Source organism: Amblyomma americanum, chromosome 7, assembly GCF_052857255.1.
Source record: "Amblyomma americanum isolate KBUSLIRL-KWMA chromosome 7, ASM5285725v1, whole genome shotgun sequence".
In the NCBI taxonomy this organism is placed as follows: domain Eukaryota; kingdom Metazoa; phylum Arthropoda; class Arachnida; order Ixodida; family Ixodidae; genus Amblyomma; species Amblyomma americanum.
Genome location: NC_135503.1, coordinates 60,473,110 through 60,496,647, shown reverse-complemented (window position 1 = coordinate 60,496,647; position 23,538 = coordinate 60,473,110). Strand labels below are relative to the sequence as shown.

General features: G+C 46.2%; 1 long non-coding RNA gene across 1 annotated transcript; it reads left to right on the top strand.

Moving 5' to 3' along the window:
- Positions 1–12,428: 12,428 nt before the first annotated feature.
- LOC144097145 (uncharacterized) lies at positions 12,429–20,052 on the top strand. Its single transcript, XR_013306920.1, has 3 exons — positions 12,429–12,535; positions 16,531–16,594; positions 19,886–20,052. It is a non-coding gene; the product is annotated as an uncharacterized LOC144097145 (long non-coding RNA).
- Positions 20,053–23,538: the final 3,486 nt, after the last annotated feature.

Below are 23,538 nucleotides of genomic sequence, written 5' to 3'. Positions count from 1 at the left end.
ATTCAAGGATTGTGAATTATGCCTTAGGTTTATGTATGCCTTTCTTGTTTGCATGTGACCAATGGTGCCACTGTTGCTGGATGTTGTGGGCCTTGGGAGCTTGCCAAGCTACGGCATTTCTTCCCGGGGCCCACTGCTCTGTAGCAAGAAATAAATAAACTGAAACATAAAACCCTTGGTGTTTATTTCTCCTCTCATCTACAGTGGGACAGTCATGCAGACTACCTGCGAAAGCTTTCGGCTGTTACTGGAATATTGTCACGTGGCCGAATGATCCTTCCTCAAACTGCTAAACTCCAAATATATCATGCCTTGTTTCTTCATATATAAATTATTGCATGTTAGTCTGGAGTACAACTAAAACAAAGTTCTACTTCTTCAGAAAAAGCAATCCTTCATGTAGCGAATATACAGCCAATGCACACAACTATGCATACTTTACTGCATGTAACATGATACGAGTTGATCGTATATATAAATTTTGATTACTACAGGTTATGTATTTTTCTACATCTGGTGCTAAAAAGAAAGGGCCGGACTGCGTCAGCAGCCCTTCGGTGAAGATGTACTCTTACGAGTATAAGCTTTTAGATAGCCTGATCTGATGCAAGCGTGTGAAATTTGTGTCATTCGCATGAGTGTTCTGGTGATTGTGTTCTTGAAGGAAAAAAGAAATTTTATAAATGTGTGCCATCGATCTTTCAATAAAACTAGTTGAGAGTCGCACTTGTCCCATTCGTCTTCTGTCCCTTGTCTATTTTTTGTCACGCTACAAGCATCCCCTCAAGTAAAATGACCAGTAAATGCAGTAAATATCATACATACTCCTATCAACTACCCTGACGATCATAGCATTATCTTCGATCATCAGTGCTGTTTTCGCAAGGGCTACTCATGCGACACCCAACTTGCCGGTTTTATTTACGACATACATGCACTGACTGACGCTGGTTTTCAAGTTGAAGCAATATTTTTCGATTTTTATTAAGCATTTGATTGCATTCCTCACCAAAGGTTGTTAAACCTTCACAACTGAACATTCACCCTTATATTATTGCATGGATAGCAGATTTCTTTTCATCTAAAATCCAGTTCACAGCAGTTAACAACTCAAACTCATGTTTTGCTAATGTTACGTCTGGAAGGCAGTTTACTTTTTCTCATCTATATTAATGATTTACCCAGTTACGTGACGTCTATGATCAGGCTATTTGCTTATGATTGTGTGCTTTATCGATGTATAACCTGCAACGCTGACAACCAATTACTACAGTCTGATCTAGAAGCGATAAGCACAGTGTTCTAATTGGTTAATGCCATTAAATCTTTCCAAATCTAAGGTCATGTAATTCACCAACAAGCCACATGTTCCTACCACCTACTCTCTTCATAGCTATAGTGTAGAACTCGCCACAAGTTACAAGTATCTTGGCGTGAACCTTCAGTCCAACTTATCATAGAATAATCACATTAATCTCACTCTTGCCTCCGCTAATCGTACTTTCAGACTTCTCAAACATAATTTGAGAGGCCGCAACAAATGTAAAAAAATCTTGCGCATACCACATTATTCAGTCCGAAACTCTTCATACACGTCTGCCATTTGGGATCCTCATCAGACTTATATCATAAGTAACATCAAAGCCTTTCAAAACCGTGCTGCGTGATTCATCTTTTCTGATTATTCATGTTACACCAGTGTCACCTCATTGAAGTTTACAGCCGAGTAAGAAAATTTCCTACCTATCACTTTCCGTAACCTTTATCACCATCCTTTCCTTCATGGTGAATTCTTTCAGCCACTGCCTATTGCCTTTCCATGTCGTGATCATCCTCACAAAGTTAAAGACATTAACTACCAGCCATCCCATTATGCATATTCTTTTTTACCTTGCACAATAACTGAACTTTACCATCACACATTGCCATATGCGACCTAAATAAGTTCCAACACCTTAATCACACATGTTTCAACAACTAAAAAGGTTTTTTTCAGCGTACTGTCTTCTGCCTTGTCTTCTTTTATTTTTCATATGTACTTCAGCGCACTTTTTCCGGCGTTGTCTTTTCCTTGCGGTGCTGTTATCTGTTCCTAAAATTCTGCTGCTATGTGCATTGTTCAGACTCTTCTTGTGGATGTCTATTTTTCATTGATATTTGTGAAACCACAGCGGTGGCCAAGTTGTTGAGCATCTGTCTCGTATGCGAGAGGTGCGGGGTTCGATCCCCAGTGCCGCCGGGTACCCACCGGTGATACAATGGGTACAAGCTTTCCCCTGCCTGGTGCTCGGCTTATTTAGGGTGAAATGCTTGGTAAATGGGTCTTTGACCCCACCTTGAGAAAAAGAAAATTACCTTGTGTCATGGCGCTCTTTGGCCATAGATGCCTTTGCACCATAAAAAAAAGATGTTTGTGATTTCACCGGTTTGGTTTAGTGCATTATTATAACCTTGAAACAATGCCTTGTACCCACTTCCCCCCCCCCCCCCATGTAATAACCTCGAATGAGGGCCTTTGGGGATATTTTAAATAAATAAAATAAATAAACTGAACATTCATTATGAATGCTCAATATTTGTTGGTTTGCATTCATGATACAACAGCATGTGATTAGCAGTAGCAGTAAGTGTTTATTTTAAAATTAACAAAAGGAAGGAAAAGATTTTTGCCAGCCCCGGCATCTGTCATCGATACTGAAGCACCTGAGCTGGGGCAGCGGAAATACAGGACAGCAGGCAGTTTGAAGAAATGAAATGAAAGAGGTGAGTGGACAGTAAGAAAGGATAGAGGATGAGGTGATAAATACACTATTTACATAATACATTTGTACAAGTCGCACGCGTGCAGAGTTAATAAAAGAACGGAAAAACACGCGCACAACAGTTCGCACACAACAGCTGCAGCAGGGTGTCCAGCTGTTAATCGTCCGAGGTTGCACACGCGGAGCGTTCGGTCACTGCACGGCACTACTTGATGCAAAACAGACGAGATGTCAAGCCCCTCTGTTCGAGAAGTGCACAGAGGCTCACCAAGGTTCGCTCACGGGTGTGCGCACTGCCCTGCAGCCATAATACCGATATTTTACAGGCATAACTTCAAAGCAGTAAGCATGCATATGCACTACAAGAGTAGTATGTGAATAAGGAGTGGGTGCAGGTAACCAGTAACATCACTGTTGCTTTCAGAGTATTTAAGAATAGAAAGCACAGTGCAAAACACAGGATATGAAAGATTTGTGAAAAATTGTATTTATTATTTTTTTGCAACTACCTTTGTAGCTATGCTCAGGTCATTCAAAGAGGTTACTACTTTAGCTCAAGTGTTTTGCAATCTGGTCAACATCGGAGTTCAGTTTTGTTGCCAGTTCTGTGTAATTTATATGCAAACAATGTAATAAGAACATAGCACACTACTAATACAGCACACACAGCACACCACAGTAATAAGCACAGCGTCACGAACAACCAGCGGAACCGTCCAGGCACAGATCAGAGACCGCGTTTAGTCCAGAGCACGCACGAGCGACCGAGCGTTCGGCGCTCGAGCGCCACAGTGTTCGGCGGTTGTCGTCGTCTTCTTCGTTGAGCGCCAGCGTCTAAAGATTCTAAAGCCCGTGTCCAGTCTTACAATTCCCCCCGGGCGAAAGGGCGCCATCCTGGCGGCCTAGGGCGATGTGACGACGGCGGGGTTGTAGTAAGGTTTGAGGCGGGTCGTGTGGACAATTTCGCGGCCTCGGCGGCGATGATCAGAGGATGGCGTAAGGGGTTCGATGAGGTAATTGACGGGGGATGTCTGCTGAAGAATACGGTAGGGTCCCTGGTACTTGCTAACAAGTTTGGACAAAAGGCCGGGACCTGAGGAGGGTACACAGAGCCAGACCAAAGAGTCAGGAAGGTAAGCGGGAGAAAGCGCAGGGGGATCACGGGTGCTTTTCTGCTGCTGCTGGGCGTGAGAAGTGAAGGACCGGGCAAGCTGTCGGCATTCTTCGGCATAAGTTGTGGCTTCAGAAAGAGCTGTAAATTCGGAAGCATCAGGGCGGTAAGGTAGAATGGTGTCCATTGTGCAAGAAGGCTCACGGCCGTACAGGAGAAAGTACGGAGAGAATCCGGTGGTGGCTTGAGCAGCGGAGTTATAAGCGTATGCGACAAAAGGCAGAACGCGGTCCCAGTTACAATGGTCGGAAGCAACATACATGGCCAGCATGTCGCCGAGGATGCGATTAAAACGCTCAACCATGCCATTTGTCGGGATGGTAGGCGGAGCTGGTGCGGTGAACAACGTTGCATTCCTGAAGGAGAGCTTCTACAACTTCTGAGAGGAAGGCCGGACCTCTATCACTGAGCAGCTCTTTGGGCGCACCATGGCGAATAATGATGCGATGGAGAATGAAGGATGCAATGTCGTGGGCTGTAGCAGATGGTAAAGGCGATGTTTCAGCGTAACGTGTAAGGTGGTCGATGGCAACGATGATCCAGCGGTTCCCGGCTGATGTGCTGGGAAGACCAGGCCGAAAGGTCGTGGCTGGAAAGGAGCTTGTTCAGGGGGTCGACGATAGTGGCAAAATTGCGGACAAAGCGGCGGAAGTAGGAGCAGAGGCCGACGAAGCTGCGGAGGTCTTTTACAGAAGTGGGCTTTGGAAATTCAGCCACAGCTCGCAACTTGGCCGGGTCCGGGAGACCGCCATCTTTCGACACGACATGACAGAGAATGGTGAGCTGCCGAGCTCCGAAGCGGCACTTTTTTAAATTAAGTTGGAGGCCAGCGTCGGCCAGGCAGCGAAGAACAGCCTCGAGGCACTGGAGGCGAGACGGAAAGTCCGAGGAAAAGATTACAACGTCGTCTAGATAACAAAGGCATGTGTGCCATTTGAGCCCTTGGAGTATGTTGTCCATCATGCGCTCGAATGTGGCGGGTGCATTGCAGAGTCCGAAGGGCATGACATTAAATTCATAGAGCCCCTCGGGTGTGACGAATGCAGTTTTTGGGCGATCGGCCTCCGTCTTTTTTCTTGACCAGAACCACTGGCGATGCCCACGGACTGTGAGACGGTTGTATCACGTGACGCTGGAGCATGTCGGTCACCTGGGCGTCAATGATGCTGCGCTCAGAGGCTGACACGCGGTACGGACGTTGGCGCAAAGGGGCACGCGTTCCAGTGTCAATACAGTGGGTAACGGTGGTGGTGTGGCCCAAGGAAGGTTGCCGGTAGTCAAACGAAGCTTGAAAACGCTGCAGAACGGCTACAAGCTGGTCTCGTTGAGTAGACGTCAGGGCGGCGTCGACGGAATGGTGAAAAATATCGACAGACGACTGATTCGTGATGGGAACAGGCGTAATGGCGCTGACGTGAAGGCCGGCCGTGCTAACGACGAGGGGGTATGCAGAGGCGGGCTCGAGAACAGCAACGTTACCAAGCGATTGGCCACGGAGTAAAGTGGTAGGGCAGGAGAACGGGTTGGCCACATAAATAGCGCTGGAGCCACGAACAATTGTCAGCACAGCATGAGGCAGCAAAACAGACTTCTGGTCAGTGCATCGTAAAGAGGGGGTATAAGTCACAGTTGCATCTGAGAGCACAGCACAAGAAAGAGGCACCAGCACTGAAGAGAAAGGTGGAACGTCTGTGTCCTCTGAGACGACCACAGTAGTGGCAGCAGCACCGGTTACGTGGGGCGTCACTGTAGGGCGACAAGTCAAGCTGAGCACGGGCGCAGTCAATAACAGGGTGATGTGAGGAGAGGAAGTCCCAACCAAGGATAACGTCATGAGAGGAGCGGGCGAGGACGATGAACTCGATTGTGTAGGGAACGTTCCCGATGAGCAGGCGGGCGGTGCAGGCGGCTAACGGTCGAATGTCCTGAGCGCTGGCCGTGCGGAAAGAAACGGGAGGAAGGGGCATCGTCACTTTTTTGAGTCTGCGACAGAGGGTGTGACTGAGAACCGAAACGGCTGCGTCAGTGTCAACAATTGCTTCGACGGCGACTCCTTCAACGAAAACAGTAATATTGGCAGGTGCAGAAACAGGTCTTGAGTGAGCCGCTGATGACGCAGTTCTTGCCTCCGGAACTGCGGTGGTTAGTTTTCCGCGTGGACGGCGGGTTGGCGACGGAGCATTGGAGAACGGGAACGACGGCCAGGAGACGGCGAGCGGTGGGAGCGGGGATGGTAACTAGGAGAGGAATCCGGAGGCGGAAAGTGTGACGCAGGCGAGGACGACGGCGGAAGGTCGTACGTTGCCTCACGCCTATAATCGTAGGGACGGTGGTCACGACTGCGACACAAACGAGCCACATGACCAGCGATGCCACAGGCGTAGCAAATAGTGCGGTTGTCTTGTGTGCACCAGGGGTTGAGTGGCTGCAGCTGTGATCGGGGGTGGGCAACCGGATGGTAAGGTGGGGTTGCAGGTCGCTGGGGTTCTAACTGCCGGGTAGGTGGCCTGTAGACGGGCCGCAGGTGAGGGCCGCGACCGCAGGTGGTAGGCAATGCGCGGGTGCGAAGCTCCAGGGCGAGGGATCGTTGGCACCTCCACCACTTGTAATAAGAACACAGCACACTACTAATACAGCACACACAGCACACCACACCACAGCACAGTAATAAGAGCACACACACAGCACACCACACCACAGCACAGTAATAAGAGCACAGCACAGTAATAAGCACAGCGTCACGAACAACTAGCGGAACCATCCAGGCACAGATCAGAGACCGCGTTCAGTCCAGAGAACGCACGAGCTTCGGAGTGTTCGGCGCTTCTCGTCGTCTTCTTCGTTGAGCGCCAGCGTCTGAACATTCTAAAGCCCGTGTCCAGTCTTACAACAATGTCTTCTGATATCACTCATTTTAGGTTATTTGAATATGCATACATTACCATTCATCTCTGTTGTCACTTTTCTCTTAACTTTGCTATGGCCTGTTCAGAAGTGGACGCTCTTCTTTTATAAACTGGTAATGAAACAACCAAATCTCTGCCGATCAGCAAAAAACTAAGCGTCTGAGCGTCTGTTTTTGTAGCTCTCACGAAAAGCTAAAGATTGTGCCACCTTATGCCAGATTTGCCAGATTTATGCAAAATGCTTCAGTTGCCTGCAAGGTGGTTCGCCAGGGCATTCCTTATTGCTACTCCTGACGGCTCTAATCGGCTACTCGTGTATACTGGTTGGGGACGCCTTTCGTTTGCACTTTGCACCGCACTCAGCCATCCTGCATCACACCCATCACTGAATTGCTCGCAGACATTGTGTAGCACACAAGCAGCTCGGACCACAATGTTCACATTGTGAATACTGCACTCGAGGCCTTTCAACAGCATTCTGAAGCGTGCCTTAACACGTCCAAACGCATTTTCTACGACACGTCTGGCACTTGACAGATGGTAGTTGAAGGTCTGTGCGGGCGACCCAGCAGTTCCAGAAAAGGAGTAGGGCTTCATTACATTCCTCTGCAGGGCGAACGCTTGGTCAGCAAGAAGCACTGGGCCAACTTGCACCCCTTGAATTGTCCTGGTTTCTAATTGAAACAGGTCACTGTCTAAAATACGCGGAAGTCGTGAGGTTTGAAACACTGCAGAGTCATTATTTTTGCCAGGACTCCCACTGTTGGTGTACAAAAACTTGTACTTGTGGTCAACCACAGCGAGGAGGATGATGCTGTACCACCCTTTATAGTTAAAATAATCTGCCGCCTCTTCCTTTGGAGGGCACACCTCGATGTGGCAGCCATCCAGGGCACCAACACCTTGAGGAAAGCCACAAACTGCAGCGAACTGGCGCATGTGCTCCTGCAATTCATGCAACTTCGGGAAACACACAAGTTGAGCTTCCAAGTTGTTCACAATTACGGCGCAGAACTCGCGAAATATCATGTTCACAGAGGCAGGGCTCACGCCAAAAAGGTTCGCTACAGTCCGCTCTTCAGCTGACGTTGCGAGGCGGTAAAGGCCAATCGCCACGCGTTTTTCCAGAGCGATTGCCTTTCGCATGCTGGTGTCTTGCCGACGCATGTTCTCGCAAACGCCCACAATATAGTGAAATGTGGGGCGGTTCATTCTGAAATTATCGCGGAAGCCGCTGTCCGGAAGATGGGGCAGCGTCGTCTCGTACCACGAATTTGGGCGTGGATACATCCATAACGCTCGCTGCCGCGTGCATTGAAGAACCGCCGCCAACAAAAGGCGTTTCGATCGCCTGCGATGACGCCTACTTTTCGCTTCCAGCATGTCGATTTCGGCGCTCAGAGCAAGCCGCTGCATGCGGAGACGTTGAAGTGCTGCCTGATACGCCGCAAACACAGCCCAAAACTCAACGTCGGCGTCGTCCCCACCGTCCGCTACAGGCCCGCGTGAAGCCATCGCAGCCTGAATGCTGAATGTCGACACACTCGCAATACACGATATTGCACACACAGAACGTAAGCAGGCAATTAGACGCCGCACGTGACTGCACTGATCACGTACACGAGGTGCGCTTGCAATCAAAAGAGGCACAATGCTCCCACGACGGTTCCCAGCACAGTAGTGGCTACAAGTGGCTATTATGCCGGCTAAAAAGTCAGCTAAAACCATCGTTTGTAGACTTCTTTTTGCTTTTCGTTAATGTCCGCCACATGCGTAACCAAAGCTCTGCCCCGCAGGGGGTAGTGTGATAAACAACCTTTTTTTTCTTTCATTTATCCTTTTTAAAGTAACCGTATTTAATAATACACTGGTATACGTGCAGTCACAAATTCGCAATGGAGGTGATCACATGGTGGTTTCCGTCACACTAACCGACATGCCTAAACCGCGTGTAAGCGCGGCCAACTACAGTTTGCGCTAACCATAGTTAAGTCCTATAACCACAGTTAAGCTTAACCATGGTTAAGGCTGCCCGTGTAAAGAGGGTATAAGACACACATGATAGGGGTGGTAGCTGTGTCTTGATAGTGACCTTCAAACTGACGCCTGAAAGAAACATACGCAGTGACATAAATGTCAAAATCATCGGTAGCGCTCCCTGGTCTCTTCCTTTTCTGATCATGAACTCATTCAGTAGACTTAAATTGATTAAATATCGATACGAGTGTGGGACGAGTCGGCACACAACAACCAGGAGGTTGGGCAGCATAGAGTCTGAATGACAGCTCCGCGTTCATTTACGCGTTCACACAGGTGATCACAATGTCCACCTTCTCAGCAGTGGAATAATGGAGTTGCGCTGGCGCGGCCATTTCCACAATTCCCACCATGCGGTGTGATGTTTTAATCCTAGCCGGCACTTCCACACATTCAAGTGATTTGAAGCACTGGCACTGCAATCGCCTTGTCACACGCGCACCTCTAAGACAAGCACCCGAAATGCAAACGGCTGCGCTATATTGGGAAACTGCAGCTAAAACACGCTAAGACAATCACAACAACTGCCCGCTAGCACACATCCACTGCCACAAAAGCTCTCCGCGCTACGCTGATAAATCTTTTCTTTTTCGGACGTGGTTCCTGATGCGCAGTGATTACAGGAAAACAGCAGACCAACCCAGTGAGTAAATGAATTCATGATGACGCACAAAAACGAGCCCGTCGGGCAGCAATACCAGAAGTGGCGCGCACACAGACACACACACACACACACACACACACACACACACACACACACACACACACACACACACACACACACACACACACACACACACACACACACACACACACACACACACACACACACACACACACACACACACACACACACACACACACACACACACACACACACACACACACACACACACACACACACACACACACACACACACACACACACACACACACACACACACACACACACACACACACACACACACACACGCACATTTAGCGAAAAAAAGCTGCGCTAAAAATACTTTTCGAACACAATTATAACATCGTAGTTTCAATTTTTTGTCTCCATGCTTAAATTGCAATACGAGTGCTTTCTAAGTATGCTAGGAGTAATATTTTGAACGTTCTTAGAAATGCATCAAAAATACAGTTTCTGTTCGCTTAGTATATTAATTATACATTAAAAATATGCAAAAGATATACAATACAATAAAAATGTACTAAAAATATACGTTAACAATGTACTAAAATATACATTAATTCATGACATTACATTAAAAATATACATTAATACCTTAAAAATATGAAGTTCGGCTCGGCTTAAAAGATGTGTACTAGATGGATTCACCGGATAATACTGACCAATGTTGTCAACATCATAAATAATGACTCAACTGGCTATGAGCAGGAGACAAACAATCGCAGAGAAAACGCGTTGCCATCAAGAAGTCTATGACAATACAAGGTCACGTGACGGGTGCTGAACGGGAATGATTTCGCCACACAAGGAAATGCCGACGGAAAGTGACATCAGCAAAGAACTGCTCCGATAAGTGTGATATGCTTGGCTTGGCTTATGCATACCCCCCGGGAGAAGACACATTATCTTGCCCGGTGAAGTGCTTTTCGCGCAAAGAATGTGGGCCTCCAAATTGTCTGACAAGCGTCGGAGTCGTCGCGTTCGAATCTGCGGTCTATCTAGAACTGAACTGTTAGTCGTAACTTGCGCCTGGCAACGGTCAGGAGTCGAACTGTCAACCAACAAATACATGGGCGTCTATGGGAGCCGGGCCGGCCTTACCAGTCGGGGTCCCATTCGCTGGAATGTTCAGGCCCGGAGGCGTGCATGGCATCATTGCCAGTATAATGCTATCACGCTGTCCACGCGTAATTTAAATAAATGGTGACTGCCTTTCTGCTAGAGGTTAACATAAACGAATGGGCGACAGGAAAGAGAGTTTTCACTGTTCCCGGAAAAGTGATTTCGAGCACTAGGACTTTCCACGGGAGCTTGGGGGGTGCTGCAAATATGCTGACACGGCCTACCCATTAGTTAGAATTGAAGTTTACTATGCACGAATTGATTTCGTATTTACAGAAAGTACAATGTAAATGCATTGCCAACATGTCATTTCCCGAAACGCGATTTCGAGCACTAAGTGTTCGACGGCAGCTTGAAGTGTGCTGCAAATACGTTTACGCGGACAGCTCATTCGTTACAATTGAATCATATTTTGGACGAATTAATGTCGTATTTGCGAAAGTACACTTTCAATACATTGCCAACATGCAAACGTCATTTCCCGAAACGCGATTTCGAGTACTAGATTGTTCTACGGCAGATAAAAGTGTGCTTCAAATATGATTAAAAGCACTGCCTGTTTTTTTCAAATTGGACTACACTTCAGGCGAATTAATTTCATATTTACAAAAGTACACCTTTAATACACTGACAAGGTGTTAAAACCGCATACACATTTTTTCCTGCGTTTGAAACGAGCTCGACACGTGCTTTAAGTGACGTATACTTCAGACGAATTAATTTCATATTTACGAAAGTACACATTTAATACATTGACAAGATGCTAAAACCGCATACATATTTTTTTACGTGTTTGAAACGTGCTCGAAACATGCTTTAAGTGACGTATACTTCAGACGAATTAATTTCATATATACGAAGTACACTTTTAATACATTGACAAGATGCTAAAACCGCATTTTTATTTTTTCACGTGTTTGAATCTTCCTCGAAACATGCTGTAAGTGACGTATTTTTGGAAAATTTTCAGATTAAATTTTAATACTAACATAAATTTGAGTAACATACTTCCGGCTTTTTTTAGCGCATTCTTGAATACAGAATATGTTTAAAATACATTATAAATTTCGCGAAGTATATTGCAAACGTATTAGTTATCGCTAAGGGTACACACACACACACACACACACACACACACACACACACACACACACACACACACACACACACACACACACACACACACACACACACACACACACACACACACACACACACACACACACACACACACACACACACACACACACACACACACACACACACACACACACACTACTAAATTCGGGAAATGTCAAGTATACGTGGTATCACATTAAAAGCACAAAAAAGTATAACAACTTAGTTTGCTAATTGGGAGCGATGTAAAACAGAGACGTATGTATGAGAGGAGTTGTAATGATCAAGACGGATCTCCATTATGAATGGCAGCGGCTCGGCAAGCGTTGCCCATGTGTGCTTTTTTGCAGCGGAGTGTTCATGAAATGAGTGGCATGTACATTGCGATTTACATATAAAGTAGTACATCTGTTTTACTTCCTTTCGCTTGTTTTATGGTAATAAATCGAAAAATCAAGGTTTAGAAACGCCATGGATTACTTAGATTTTGTTTCGGTTTCAGAAGTCGAGAACTATTTATGTTTTATCAGCATGATTCGTCATATTGCAACGTAAGAAAGGAACTTTAACAAGACATATATGAAAAACATCCTTTCGTGATGTATAAATGCGTTGCCTTTAAACAGTGTTAGCGACATTTCTCGCTCTTTGTCGCAAGTAAAGCGAGTGGGAAGTTCATGGAGCGGATAGCATGCAGCGTGTGGGTCCTTGTCGCCATGGTTGTAGCCTCCGAGTAAGCGGGACTTTTTATATTTGGTTGCGGACTGTGTGCTCCAAAGAATAGAGATAACACAAGCTGGAGGAAAGCGCCACTCGATTAGAAAGTAAAACAATTCCTGAGAACTAGGCTGCATTCAGTTCGTGCGACCTGACTGCTTCATTACAGTATCCACACGTCGTACATGTTCCCCGGACAGGTTTCGTGCTGCACGTTGCACTAGTACTTTTATTGTTCTTCTCTTTATTCCTCTTCTTTGATCCTGGTCTCTCTCCACTTGTACGGTACCAATCAGGCGTCGCCCAGCTAAGCACCTTACATTTTCGTTTTTTTTTGCGTCTGACGCACCGGCTGCCACACAAAAATATGAATTTCTGATATTTTTCTTAAGAGAAAAAAAATTAGGTGGACACAAGATCCGCCTTAAGGGTATGTGTCGTTGGTTTTTCTAGATTGCATATTATTTTTAGTTTTTTCTAGAATTTTTTTATTTATTTTCTTACGCTAATTTTTTTTGCCAGAGAGCGCAGAAGGCCTCCTTTTAACCAAGTCGAATGAGCGTTCCATTATTAAACACCATGATTTTAAAAAAAATTACCTGTAGTCGAGGGTGGGCGTGTATGTTCGTTACCGAAAATGCAGTGGTTCAAGTCTCAGGCTCGACCATTTGCTTTTCAGCGCATTATTTTTTCGGCCAGAAACTGACGTCATGACCCTTTAGACCAAGGAGGAAATATGTAGTACTGCCATCACTGTGGCACTCTGGGATCGTTGTTTGATGTTTGAATTAGCTGTGTGGAATCATGCGTTGTCACTTAAAAACCCTCTCGGCTAATCTCGATTTTTTTGACATGCAAACGCCAACCACTACAACGGTTTCCTCGCTGCTGTGACCCTTAACGCTATCACGACAAAAATAAAATATGCTCTTAGTTATGGTTGATGAAGGCACGACATGCTTTTAGGATATCGTGGGCTGAGCTGCCATTTACAATGGGAGTATATTGGCGGGTCGAAATTGCCGTGTGCAAAACTACAAGTGCGTGAACATTTTAAATTTCGATTTTGAACGAAATATGTTCTTCATTCGGTTCATATGCGAATGGAACAATTGATTTTTGAGAATTTCCGAATATTCGGTACCGATCGAACGTCACGTCGATTTCATAAATCCGACCGTAGAAAAAAGACATTAAATGGTCATGTTGATCCTAAGTTCAAGTTCAAACTGTCAGGAAAACAGTTTTAAGTCGTTCGGTTTTCGGTCTTCTCTGTTGTATATAGCGAGTGCGGAACACACTGGGTCTCCTCTGGGCTTGAACATGATACTAAAATCCCCAAGTGGGCTTTACCACATTATAGATGTGATAAGAACAATATGGCCGACAACCTGCATCTAACAATCACAACGCGAAAGCGCACGCTTTTTTGTTTGTTTGACTGGTGGCACTCATGCAGCCGCCCTTACTCTACTCCGAGCATGAGCTCCACAGTCTTGTTTTAGATACAATGTTATGCGGTAAACGCCAAACAGGCCTCTTCAAGTGTTGCTGGGTCGAAGGGTCACCGGCAGTGCGAGCGAGCGTGAAAACTCCCGCCTACTGCGTGCTGCTTTCAAAACTTTTGCGCTGTGGCATGCGCGTAACAGGAAACGTTAAGGCGATAGAATGTACCCTGTAATCAAGATCATCGACCTAACTACATCCTCTACAGGGCAAAGGCACATATCAGACCCCTCCAATTAACCTGTGCTGTGCCAACCGAGGTCACCTTTTCACGGCACCTTCATTGACACCTCTTTCCGTCTTTCTTCTTTCACTTGCACCTTCGTCCCTTTCTTGACGGCACAATTGAGGTGTCCACCAGGAAGGAGGGCAGTTACTGCTGCTTTCATTTCCCCAAAACCAATTTATTTATCTTATCCTCGCAGACTAACTAACCTCGCTCCACAATCTGCCTCTCTGACGCTCCCTGAGGGCTTCTGCAGCTAGCCTGGCCAAATAGTTTCGATTTCTGAGCTCCACCTTCGGGGCAAATCGGCCGCGTTTTCGCTACCCGTCTCAACCAAGCTGCGCGTTGCAGGTCATTTCGTTTCTTTTTCAGAAGCAGTCTCGTCCGAGTCCAATCAGTGTCACTGGTGGTCTTTTCTCCGCCACGGCGGAATTGCGCGTTCGTCACGGGAATTTCGCTGTTTGTGCGATGGAGCCCCCCTCAGAAGACAGGAGCGCATCTTTGACAACTGTATATTTTTTTTTTGGGGGGGGGGGGGGAGCGAAGATTGGAAGGGAGGTGGCTTATATGAGTGGGCGTAGTCAAGATGCCGATGGTATAACTCGACCTTCGGATATTTCTGGCATTCTTTCTGCACAGGTGCCCACAAATGTTTTCGGAACGCCGAAATCACGAGAACCGTTAATTTCTTCGCTGGTTAAAATCGCAGCGTGGCACTGGGGGGTGTATTGTGCTGGTCAAGCGGGGAACTACAAACCACACCCTACAGTTCATGGCTGCATGCTTACGCTGCTCAGTAATTAGGCTTTGTGGCAACTTTCGTTTTCAAAACATTTTTGTGGGCACCTGTAAATTACTTTGAAAAAAAAATACGCGCTTTTCTCTGTTTACATTTTTCTGTATTTTTTATTTAAACAGATGTTAGAGATTTGACGGCATTTTTTTCTTAATTTCGTATTCAAATCAAAATTCTAAAATTTAGATATTCGGACACACCTAAGCCAATTAAATTGACTTACGCTGCTAAGTGTGGAAGCGGGTGGACTGAATGAAGGACACCACTAGTTTTCGTTGAGAACTGCACTATAGCCAGGTGCCGCACTAGAAGACGCTGCTGCAGCAGCAGCCCAGCTCCAATCACTATCATAAAACTCGACCTCTCCTCCTTTCCTCTTATTAAAATTCATTTCTCTCACTCTCTATCATTTGGATTGAGTGAAACGTTTACCCCGAAAAGGTAAAAAACATTTAACACCATATCTTCTCCTGATGATTTTCCAGGTTCCGCAATGCAAAAAAATAGTGTAATTGCCGACAGCTACGCACTGCACGTGACTGCCGGTCGTATGCGCTCTGGTGATCTCCCTAGCAAGGAAAGAAGTGACGTTCTGTGTCTATCATATTACATAGTTCAGACGGATTTATGCGGGGAGCAGAGCCAAGATGTGACAGGAACTAAACCAACTTTAACATACAGGTTTTATGAAAGCCTCCCTTTTGCTTTTAAATTTCATTTTCCTTGCAGTTCAAAATATGCTACTCTAAGTATCGTTGAATGAGGACGCCTTATTTTCACATTAAGCAGAAATCCACAGGTGCCGAACTGAGTTTCTTTACCATTGAACGGTTGATGCTATCAGAAGGGTTGCCTACGCTCAAATATAGTTTTAGTTAAAAGTTAAACTTAATCTGAGTATGGCCACTTTGTTATGGTCCATCGAAATTTACCAGCTTCTGACCAAACTGTTGGGTTCACTGGAGATCCATGGGGAATATTTTGATTTGTGATGGATGCAGCTCTATATATGATGCAAATCACGATAAGCCAGTGTATTTAATTGTTATCCATTGTCTAAAGGAGGCCGGTTTTTGTAGCGATAGCTACGTTACGGTAGGATTTCGAGCCTTCAGCGTGGCGGCGCCGCCACCCTGTGGCTGCGTCGTCACGCTGTCACGTGGTTGGTCACGTCACCAGCCAGGTGGTGCGGATCAGCTGCTTGCTGCCGGCGGCGCGGCGCACCGGCGAAACCGAGCTTGCACAGCTGTGCGCATGCGCCGTGTCAAGTAGGATGAAGGTGAAGAAGGAACGCCCAGCGAAACGGAGCGGCGAAAGACTGACTTTGAAATTCAACTCAGCAAGTTGCACTCGGCGATCTGTAACTATCACGTCACTACAGGTTTAACCAGAGCTAAACCGCCGCCAATTTTTTACTTTAACCACAAAATAAACAATAAATATTTCTGGCGGCTCAATTCTGTGTAATGTCGTAACTTTGCAGGTGTCGGCCGTCTGCTTGGAGACAAGTGCTACCAAACCCTTTCAATATAAAATGCCCTAAGCTGGTAAGTATAATTGTTATCTACATCAGCGCGAAGAGTGTTTTCAAAGGAGGGTAAGGAATCTACAATTCCGCGATCTCTTCTATCGCCAACCTCAAACGATGCTGCATGACAGGTTCGGCAGTCATATAATCACCGGTAATTTACAGGTTTCTTATGGTTTCGATGAAATAAAGATAGATTATAAATGACATATATGCACGCGTCTAGAATGCCCGAGCTGCTTAGAGGTGCGGGAGGCGCAAGGTGGGGTGATTGAATGACCCAACTACTGCAATCTAGTCTGGTGATGCAATTTTATCGGTAGCGGCCCGATGGTGGACTTGAGACAATGACGCCAGCGGCAGAAAAACGAGGACATAGCTAAGAACAGCCCACGCTGTAAGCACTGGGCCACTGCAATGCTGGCCTACTGTTTAGGGCATCTTATTCGTACGCGGGTCGCAGGAAGTGCTGGTGTCAGGAGCGAGGGCCCATAGTTTGGAGGTGCATTTTTAGGTGCCGATACACGACGATGGGTTTGCGGATGCGGACGCTACTGCAAATCTGAGGAAAGGGCTAACAACCGCAGGCACTGTTATATAGATTAGGAGAAAGAGGTAGGTTCGTTCTAAGTACCGTCTTTGAGAAAATGAACCAGACACGGAGTTTGCTACACAGCCGTATAGTGGAGCACTTACGGCGGCACCGGTAAAATCTAAAAGGGCTTGAAAGGTGAGAATGAGAGTTGTGTTACCTTGCACAAACTTAGGGATTAAAGGGAGCCGTAAGTGCCTCAATAAAGGGCTAAGAAAGCAACCCTTCGCCTGGTTACATTTAGAGCCAATTTTACGTTTTACAATTGGGGTGGTTGTTCTCTGAATGACTGAAGGGCACTTCCTAATCTTAGAATTCCATTTCCTCTCTCAGCGTGCTTTTTTTTAGTTGTGAAGCTCCTCTGTCACATTCGTAAAACGCTACTAAGGGCTACTGAGCATTTACTGTCGCCTGGGAAAACATACCACAGGAAAATGGTAAAAGAATCTTGTTGCTCAGCCAGTCAGGTTTATGGTAACGAAGACGAATGTTGCAGGTCAAATAACATACCGATACATAGACACACAACTGACTGGATGGGCGCTGTACTCCACCTAAATCTATTTTTCTGAACAAGGGACGAAGATAACATGCTGCACGGGGGACAATCTTTCCACAACTGGAATGAACGCGAATCCCGCTTAAACACCCGGCTAGAATCATATTTTTGGAAACACTCACTATCTTATCACACCTAGCTGATACATTTCTTTTCTATTGCTTACCCCTGTGTCCGTGTTTGTTTAGCACTCTTAATTACTTTGTAAAATACGCCCGGCACACCCATCCACCCTCCCACAATCCTTGAAATATTAAGGTGAAAGCCTTTAATGCCTCGTGCTTGCGACCCTGCCCGTCCGTCCGTCTGCCCGTCCGTCCATCCGTCCGATACGCTCTTCAGCAACTCGATAAGAAAAAAAAACCTTTGTTCACAATGGGATTCGTACCACCATCCTTCCGTTCCGCAGCCGAGCGCGTTAACGGCTACGTTACTCCCTGCCAACACATATGTAGTTCTTGTCTAAGACGCTGGAGAACGTTTGCGGAAAGGCGTTGAATCATACGGATGCCTCCCAAACGCCATCCATTATCTCCAGCATTTAAGATTCACAAACAATAGGGTACTTAATCAACATCTTGACCACACATCAGTGACACAAGCAGCATCACAGCGCTAAAGGCATTCACCTCACCGCACTTTAGGTCAACAAAGTGCCCCCCCCCCCCTCAGAATTTTTCGACCACCTACTTACTTACTTACCTACCTACTTACCTTACTTATTTACCTACTTACTTAGGGCAGGTAGTGAAAGCTGATCCGGATCATGAGAGGTAGATAACTAGAAGAATAAGAATGGGGCGGAGCGCATATGGCAGGTTCTCTCAGATCATGAATTGCAGTTTACCAATATCCCTCAAGAGAAAAGTGTACAACAGCTGTGCCTTACCGGTACTCACCTACGGGGCAGAAACGTGGAGGCTAACGAAAAGAGTTCAGCTTAAGTTACGAACATCGCAGCGAGCCATGGAAAGAGAAATGTTAGGTGTAACGTTAAGAGACCGGAAGCGGGCAGAGTGGGTGAGGGAACAAACGCGTGCTAATGACATCCTAGTAGAAATCAAGAGGAAGAAATGGGCTTGGGCAGAGCATGTACTGCGAAGGCAAGATAACCGCTGGTCCTTAAGGGTAACGGAGTGGATTCCCAGTGAAGGCAAGCGTAGCAGGGGGCGGCAGAAGGTTAGGTGGGCGGATGAGATTATGAAGTTTTCAGGCATAGTGTGGGCGCAGCTGGCAAAGGACCGGATTAATTGGAGAGGCATGGGAAAGGCCTCTGCCCTGCAGTGGGTGTAGTCAGGCGGATGATGATGATGACAATGCGCAGCGAATCGCACAGCCTTTTTGCGTTTCCCCTCCACCGAAACGCGGCCGCCGTGGTCGGGTTTGAACCCGGATACTCCGGCTGAGTGATTCAGTAGACGAACACCTTAACCACTGAGCCACCGCGGCGTGTGCAGTGCTATAACCCGAATATGCATTTTTGATGGTAGCTTCAACGGCGTTCGTGGTAAACGGGAGTTCGTTATAAATGCGGCCGTTATAAGTGGGATCGAATGCAGGCAGTTTTAATACGGTAACGTTTCTGCTACAATCGTCTGGATGGTAGCTGAATTGTGAGGTGTTTTTGAAGCGGTCGTGGGTATTACTTTTTTCACAAATGGCGGCTGAGCTTTAACGTTCTCTTCGGGTGAACTAGCCGAGATCGGCCCTTTTAGCCATATGCTTGGAAGCTTTTCACTTTTGTGTTGTTTTCGTGTTTTACTGCTTTTTTGTGTTCAGGCTTTTTTGGAGATTTCGATTATTTAATTTAGTTCTTGGGGGCTCTAAAGTGCAGCACTGATACCATGCTTTATTGCACACTTCACAAATTGGAATAAACGTTGAGCCTAATAAAATTGTAAGCAAACATACTCCCCCGCGCGGGAATTCAAAACTTATATTATGTCGGAATTCAGTGAGTAATTGCCTAAATTTACATATTATGTGCTAACGGTAAGGTGGCGTCCTTCTAAAAAAAATGAAATAAAATATAGCTGTTTGCTCTTACTCTACGCTGTTCGTGGTTTGAAAGAACGATGTAGGCGAAACGCTTCAGCTACTGCACCTCTCATCTCTTCTACTCTGTATAATTTGTTTTTTATCTTTTTCCTTTAATTTAGTGCATACCTGGACAACGGCGATTCGCTCCATGCACACAAGGCTGCATATGCGGAGTCATACCAGGCAGAGATCGTAGCGGACGGCTCCAGTGCACCCAATCCGTGCTTCGCAAAATCGCCACCAAAGGCACCTACCCCATGACGTCGTAGCATCCCATCATTCCAGTTGGTCGATCCGTTACGAATGCCACCGCCAATTTTTCGGACAATTACGGCCCTTTGAACAGTTAAAATACAGAAAGGCATTTTTTTCGGGGGGGGGGGGGGCGAACATAGAGTGAAACCACAAGCAGGCGTAGGGGTCCTTCTTTGGCGTCTTGTCCTAGTGAGACGCTGACGGTATGTTAACCAAATAACTGAGAAACAGGCATGCCATATCATTGTGAATCGCCGCCCAGCTTGACTGCCATTTCTTGTTTCACAGTTGCCAACATGGCTTCAGGACGCAGTATTCGTATAAAACGTAGCTGTCATCATTCACCTATTTTCTTCATAGGATCCTGTACAGAATATGCATTATCAATTAGATATATTTAGAAGGTTATAAGGCTTTTGGGAAGTTTTCACTCAGCGTATTGCCCTTTAAGTTAAGTAAACTTAACATGGGTCCTAGTCTCCTTGTATAGTTGAGGAGTGTTCTTAATAATCAAATAATCACTCGCATTATTTACGTTTAGCCAAAATAACTTATGTCGTACCCCTGCCTACTGTGGCGTCCCGCATGGCTTCGTTCTCACCCTACTACTTTTTCTAGTCTATGCTAATGAGCATCCCAACAAAATCTGATCGCATATTGGCCTTGTTTCAGTTGATTTTGGAATCTGTCTTAGAATATCAAATCCTGATGACAAAAGCATTCTCTTGTTGGACCTTAACTCGATCATTGTATGGTGTAAAGATTGGCTTATGATTCTAATTTACGATAAATCCAAACTTTTACTTGCATTGCGAAATAACTCCGTGTTCTTTTATGAACTACGGGGTAATGAGTTCAAGCTTATAACATAGTATAAATACATAGGCGCCTTCACCTCACCTAAGCGCTCACGGGAACAGTAAAACTACATACTAGTACTACTAGTCATTACCTAGAATTCTTGAAAAGATATTTGTCAATGATTTCATACTTTAAACTGCCCCTTTAACAACATTTGTTATCTTTAACCTTGAGTATGGGGAATCTGTATGGGAGCGCGGTGCTAACTCTCTTGTAACCTCCTCGAATCTGTTCAAAATCAGTCTGCTCCTTGCATTCTTAACATTTTTCATAGCGCTGCCAGGACTGCTAATATTAAAACTAGTTTGCCCTGTCCTCTACTCTCACTGCGACGTGTAATACTGCGGCTATCTTAATAAAAAAATTGGAGGACGCTTAAGCTTCGCCTTTAAGAGTGGAACGTGACAGCGTGTTGCAGCACTGCCAGGGAGTCCACGGAACTCCATCGCCCGTTCGGCGCGACGCCTTGCCCGTCAGACAAATCGCTCTGCTACGTACGGTGGAACGGACGTGCGGAGCGGCAAACCACGCAGAAGCGCTGCCAGGCGCCTTGCCGAACAGCGCGGGACTGAAGTTGCAGTCGTAGTTCGTCGGCACATCGTTCTCGACAAACCCGATGCCACGAACGCCAGCCTAGCTTCCGCGCCGAACGAACGGGCAGCAAGCCGCAAGCTTTCTGCTGAACGCGCTTTGGATGTGCGCTGCGTTGTTCGCCGCTCACCGCGCGATTCCTGCGTGCCCGCACGGCCCCACTGCGCCCGAACGAGATGAACGGGATGCGCTGCAGTCGCGCGCTATCTGTTGGAGCAGTGGGGTACATGGCGAGGAGGAGGATTTTTCGCTCACGGCCAACGCCGCCGATGCCAACGACACCGGTTTTTCTGCGACACGAGCTCCATAACGCTGTCGCATTAATACACTGCGATAACACGAATGACGATCGTTTGCTTCAGCAGCCCAAATACAGATCACGTCGCCTAGACTGCCATCATAAAGCAAGAACTTTTAGATGCTGTACCCATGCCCTTTACCCCTAATTCCTGCCTTGGTCAATAAAGGACTGGAAACGCCATCCTAAAATGCTGATTTCAGTACATATATTATTTGTTTTTAATGGCCGAAGAGCTCATTTTGGGTTTCTAATTTATACATTTTCGCTCTATTGTTTTTCCCGATTGGGACCATTGTCTGTATGTCTATGTTTTCTCCGTTTCTGTAATGTATAATATGTATTTATCCCTCCCCTCTTTAGCGGTGACACGGGCAATGAGGGTATTACAAATAAAGGAAAATAAAATCAACAAAATAATAGCAGCGTTTGCACTGACACCTGTGTACTGCCCTGTTGTGTTTCGCTATAGTGGTTGCCTGGTTATTGCGGCATCGAATGCAGTGACCACAGTGATGGAGCAGAAAGGGCAGCACATGGAGGGTCATCCTATAGGCGGTTCTTTTTCCTTTCTCTCGGAGTCATCGAACGATACCTATAGCTGCAGTAATTAACACTAATTTTGGTAGAGTAATTGTGCAGTAATTGTGCAGGTACAGGTGCAGGTGGTGCAGTAATTGTGGTAGAAACGCTGCACTGGAGCAATACACTTTGGCGCAGACAACGCTGCTGCAGAAACGTGGCACAGGAGCATAGGCCGTCGGCGTATACTGGGCAAATTGGCATTGACGATGAAAAGGTTGAAGACGCGTAGCCTGTGTCAGTGGACATCCAGATCGCACTTGGTGTACACCTGCGAAAAATTGTACATTCGCACAATATTTCATGCTTAGCAATGCTAAAGCGCCATCCATTGTTTTCCACAAGTGTGAATGGTTGGGCGTTCGGTTCATTAGTTTGGGCAAGTTAAAATCAACAAAACAATACTACACAAGCATCCTTAGCACAAGTATTTCTTGTTCGCGTTTCGTTGCTGGGTTCGAAATCTTGCAACATAATCCTTAGTGCGCGTGCGAGGTAATATATAGGCAGCATTTTAGGAGCATTCTACTTAGATTTTTGCATGATTCTTGACCATTTTCATGCACAGTCGCACGACATTCATAGAGATAAACATGTAACTTAGCTGCCGAACACATTTTATGCCATTCTTGCTTTTCCCCGGTTTTCTTCGTATAACGCAATACATTGCTCTTGGAAGGCTAAATAGCATTCAGCCTTGGAAAAATAAATACTTGGCTCTTCCTTTTGAACTTAGGCGGGACTGGAAGGTGCCAACAAATTTTCAACTGCGCTATGCAGAAAGAGAGAAGGTAAGCTCAGTTATTCAATAGAAAGCATTATGGTCATTAACTGTGAAGACGTATTTTTAAGATAAACATGTGAGCTAGAATATTGGTCTTAACTCACAAAAAGGCCTGTTGCCGTTTTGTCTGCCCGCTGAGTGTCTGAGGGTGTTTGGTTGGTTTGGTTTATGGGGGTTTAACGTCCCAAAGCTACTCAGGCTATGAGGGACGCCGTAGTGAAGGGCTCCGGAAATTTCGACCACCTGGGGTTCTTTTACGTGCACTGACATCGCACAGTACACAGGCCTCTAGAATTTCGCCTCCATCGAAATTCGACCGCCGCGGTCGGGATCGAACCCGCGTCCTTCGGGCCGGCAGCCGAGCGCCATAACCACTCAGCCACCGCGGCGGCTACGTCTGA